At 35.6% G+C, this 5,235-nt stretch overlaps 1 non-coding gene across 1 annotated transcript; it reads left to right on the forward strand.

Annotated features, from left to right (window-relative positions):
* Window positions 1-239: 239 nt before the first annotated feature.
* LOC118518894 (U6 spliceosomal RNA) lies at window positions 240-346 on the forward strand. Its single transcript, XR_004908914.1, has one exon. It is a non-coding gene; the product is annotated as a U6 spliceosomal RNA (small nuclear RNA).
* The last annotated feature ends 4,889 nt before the right edge of the window (window positions 347-5,235 follow it).

A 5,235-nucleotide genomic window follows, 5' to 3' on the forward strand; every position in this document is an offset into this window, starting at 1 on the left:
CTCATTTGAGAAAATTAAAAACCCATTCATAATACAACAAACCTTTAATAAATCAAGAATAAAAAATATAGCAAATATTACACTTAGTGGTAAAATATTATAGGTATTCATTTTCAAATCAAATATGACAGTGATGCCCAGTATCACTGTTTCAACATTATTCTAAAGTCCTTGATTATGCAGTAAAATAAGAAAAAGGAAAATAAAAGGAGATATAAAGATAGGAAAGGATAAAATTAGTGCTTGCTTCAGCAGCACATATACTAAAATTGGAACGATACAGAGAAGATTAACATGGCCCCTGCACAAGGATGACATGCAAATTCATAAAGCGTTCCATATTTTTATGCTAAGTGAAATAAGTCAAGCAGAGAGAGACAATTATCATATGGTTTCACTCATATGTGGAACATAAGCAATAGCGCGGAGGACCATAGGGGAAGCGAGGGAGAACTGAAAGAGGAGAAATCAGAGAGGGAGACGAACCATGAGAGATTATGGACTCCGGGAAACAATCTGAGGGTTATACAGAGGAAGGGGGTAGCGGGTGATGGGTATTAAGGAGGGCATGTGTTGTGATGAGCACTGGGTGTTATATGCAACTAATGAATCACTGAACACTACATCAAAAACTAATGATGTACTATACAGTGGCTAACTGAACATAATTAAAAAAATGTATTAAAGAAAAGAAAGGATGAAATTAAACTGTAATTGTTGTAGATAATATGATTGTGTACAGAGAAAAACCCCAAATGTTTTATAAATATTAAAATGAATAAAGAGGTTAGCAAGGTGTTGGATATAAGTTAAATAAACAAAAATTAATTTCTTTTCTATGCTCCATAAACCAATGAAACAAAATTCCAATTATCAAAGCTATAAAAAAATACACCTCTGGGGCACCTGAGTGGCTCAGTCGGTTGAGCGTCTGCCTTCAGCTCAGGTCATGATCTCAGGGTCCTGGGATCAAGCCCTGCATCAAGCTCTCTGCTAAGTGGGGAGTCTGCTTCTCCCTCTCACTCTCACTCTCTCAAATAAATAAATAAAATCTTTAAAAAAATACACCTCATTACAGGTAGCATAGAGTAAGTACACTCCATCCTATCTCTTCCACTAAATGCAACTATAAAATCTAAACGGAATGCAGGAAGCAGCTATTTGAGGACTCTGAAAAGTGAATAGGATCAGGCAGATCAGGGGAAAAGACCAAAATTCAAAGTGCCTCCAAATCAGTGGTGTTTACCATTGTTTCTTCTCTGATATCCCGCAGTCTTGACATACACCAGGTTTGGACATATTTTTAGCCACTATTCTTATAAAGATACTCTTTAAAAAAGGTCTTTTGACAAGATTAGAATGTGTAGTTAAATATTCCTCCATTAGGAAATCTTCATCCTCATCTGCATTAGTAAAACAGGGACTTGGTGAAGTTTTCAAAATCAAAACACACTTGGGAACAGGAGTATTAGAGGTATATAAAATCTTTGCTTCTCTTTTCATGAAGCTCAGAAAGCAACTATGCTCCTCTTTTATACCATTTGTAAAATTTGCAGGCAAGTATTAAAGCCAAATCTGGGATGTCCTCTATTTGGGTCAGAGTATCTACCATTTACCTTTATTTTATTGGATAGAAGAATCACCTTTCATCATTATTCCAGTCATAATAGTCTCCTATAATATTTCCAGATAAAAGTTTTAAAGTTTTGTTTTACACATTTAAATCAAATATGGAACTGAAACTGTTTTTTTTTTTTTTTTTTTAATGGATAATGAGTTATCCTAGAACTATGATGTATCTGTATAACACCATTCTCACTTACCATAAATGTGCTTTGGCACTAAATTCTGTTATATTGGTCTATTTATCTCTTCCTCTGCCTTAATTATTATAGTTTATCATAGTGTTGTATGTCATCATGTTTGGCAGGGCAAGTCTCAGTCTTTGTTCTTCAGGATATCATAGTTATTCTTGGCCCTTTGAATTTCCATATTTATTTACAAATCATATTAAGTCCCATGAAAAATCATTTCATATTTTTATATAATTGTGTTGATTCTATAGATCTGTGTGGAGATAGTTTACATGTATAACAGCATATCTTTCCATAGCTGAAAATCTAGTATTTTTCAGTTTATTTATAAAGATTTATTTTTTTTTTCCATAAAGCACTTGTCCAGCTTTTCTTTCAGGATAACAAATATACTTCTACTATTCACAAATATGACTTTGAATTTGTTTCTAAGAGATTGGGGTAAAATGACTTTTTAAAAAAGATTTATTTTTTTATGTGAGAGAGAGAGAGAGAGAACTCGAGCAGGGGGAGGGTCAGAGGGAGAGTGAGAGAGAGAATCCTCAAGCAGACTCTGCACTGAGTATGGACCCTGATGGGGGCTCAATCCCAGGACCCTGAAATCATGACCTGAGCTGAAATCAAGAGTCGGACACTTAACCAAATGAGCCACCCAGGCACCCCAAGGTATCATGATTTCATACTATATATTTGTTAACATTATTGTTATCTATCTAATGGACCCATACTTGTCAAGTCAGTCTTGAAATTATATTTACCTGAAGACTCTGAAATGCTTAATTCTATAAATTATGATCACAACTAGTATTATTACCTTAATTTCAAAAAACATATGCAAGAAGTGATATTAGGAAAACATGGATTTTATACCATGGTAGCTAACATCAGAATCATCAAATTCAATATCAAATTTAGCTTTAACTTACTCATGTTTTTTGGCTCTTTGAACAAAATTGGAGATTTTCAAGTCAAGATTTAAAAGAATCCAGCCATATGCTATTTAGAAGGGCCGTCCCATATCTCCTATCTCATGCCCATCTATTAAAATCCAACTACAGCATTCCTAGCAGGATTGCAAGCTTTGCAAGCTTGAGGCTGTGCATTTCCAAGATGGCTGCTTCTGCTGATTTCCATTATAACTATTCTTATCTCAAAGGCATAAGGCAGAACCAAATTAAGTCAGCCCATGGGGCTAAAACTTGGATAGACAAAACCAACTAAATATACCTAAAGAAGATTTAGTCCAACCTGGTCTAGCATTAGGTGAAAAAATATATATATATATGAATTAAAATAGGACAAGACTCCCTTGCTCTGATCAGAAGGTCTTAACTGCTAGTAATAATTGGTCCAAAATCTAAACTTACAAACAGAATCTGTTCCTGATTTGGGGGCCCTCTGGTCTATCCCAAATTTGTAAGGAATATTCAGGTCTAGAAGAGAGAAAAGACATTCCCACTGTCCTCTCCAATTTTTGTACAAATGTTCAAAAACTTTCAATAAATGGAATCATTAAAAAACAGAACATCACCCGGCCTTCTGCTTCTTCAAGTAAGTAAGTAGCAGGAGTTAACAGAACATTTGAGGATAGAAGTGATCAAAGAAAGGGAAAACTCCAGGTAAAACTAATGGCTCTCTAAATTAAACAATTAGATAACTCATGAAATAAAAGTTATTGAAAAACAGGTAAGGGCATTTGGCAATATTGTAAGGAAAAGGACTCTTGGAAAACTAATTGCCCAGCATTTGCTCAATCACATGGAAAAAGTAAACAGGATGATGCCTTTTTCCTAAATGAGGGTCATCCAAAGAAATAGTATATCCTCTGTGTCCACAATTACCACTATCTTCTAAAGGGAAAATATCTGTACAAATAAAGGGACAAAGGATCCCTTTCCTAGTGGACAAATGAGCAATAATTCAATCACTAATCCTACCACCATTCTGTCACCTCTTCCTTGAGGTAATTATACTGTCTTAGCAGAAGCAATTGCAATCACTCTTCAAACTCCTTTATCACATCCTTTTCTGTTTCCTTAAGCCACTCAAGTAGTCAGAATGGTGGGAGATTTGTTATCTATATGAGGTCCCTGTAAATGTGTTTCTTTCTGGAAATCCCAGAAGAATCCCCAGCCATTTGATGATACAGATTGATTACCCACTTTCTGATACTGCTTCTGCTGGTATGTTAGACCTTAAGTCTGTCCCACATAGTCTCTGAGGCAAAGATGGCCCACATGTGGGATGTATACACAAACTTTTGAAAGTCTCAAATAAACTGGCTATGCTTTTCTGAAAACTACTCCCATACTCGCTGTCTTTATACCTCCAGAAAGGACTTACTATCCTCTGTGTTATCTCTAAAAATGTTACTTCTGCCTGTCAAATAGGCAAATGGGTGAGGTTACCAATCTGTATAAGAATTTACTTCCCTGTAGTGCCAACCCTAATATCATCCTACTGTCAATCCCTGAGGCAAATGTTTATTTTACAGTAGAGGATCTATGTTTAGCATTAGGGTACAGCTCCATGAGCATGCAGCCTGTGCAGGGGCACAAATCCTTGTGCTGAGAAGTGCCTTGAGCTTGGTTTCCAACTGCTGTCATTATCTTGAATTTTTTATTTTTGAATAAGGAGCCCCACATCTTCATTTGCACCGGGCCCAACAAATTAAGTTGCCAGTCCTAACAAGCAATCTTTGGCATACCCATGCACCTAGACTCACAATATCTATTTATATGCATAGTGGGAATTCAACATTGTATACAGACAGTACTTTCATAAGGATCTAAGAAGTGCTCTCTTACTTTTTTTGGCGTACTCTTAGAGACAAACTCCAGTTTTCTCACACTCAAGTGTATTACCTAGATCATGGCAGTATGCAAGGGAAAATGGAAAAGCTGATCATTGGATGCACCATACATGTTAGAATCTTATCTACCATTCATAACTTGGCTGAGACAACCAAATAATGTAAAGGATTAATTCATCATTTTCAGGTTTATAATTAACAAGTGCAGACAACTTTTCTCAAGGATAAATCACGGGAACCACTACATGTCCTTCAGCTTAGAGATTTTGTTTACTAGAAATGACAGCAACATGCTTATACTCTTGAACCTTATGGAACCTGATAAACATAATACTGCAGGAAATCTCCAAGAAACAGAATCTTGTCATGTCCCTCAGTTAAAAAGACACTGTAGACCTCATCAAAATTAAAAATGTTTGTTCTGTGAAAGATCCTATGAAGAGGATGAATTGACAAGCTACAGATTGGATGACAGTATTTGCAAACCACACGTTCAACAAGAACTTGTATCTAAAATGTGTAAAGAACTTTCAAAACTCAACAGTAAAATAAACAAAAACAATCCAATTAGAAAATGGGCAAAGACACAATAGCTTGGATGAATCTGTT

The sequence above is a fragment of the Halichoerus grypus genome, chromosome 10, assembly GCF_964656455.1.
Source record: "Halichoerus grypus chromosome 10, mHalGry1.hap1.1, whole genome shotgun sequence".
Lineage (NCBI taxonomy): Eukaryota > Metazoa > Chordata > Mammalia > Carnivora > Phocidae > Halichoerus > Halichoerus grypus.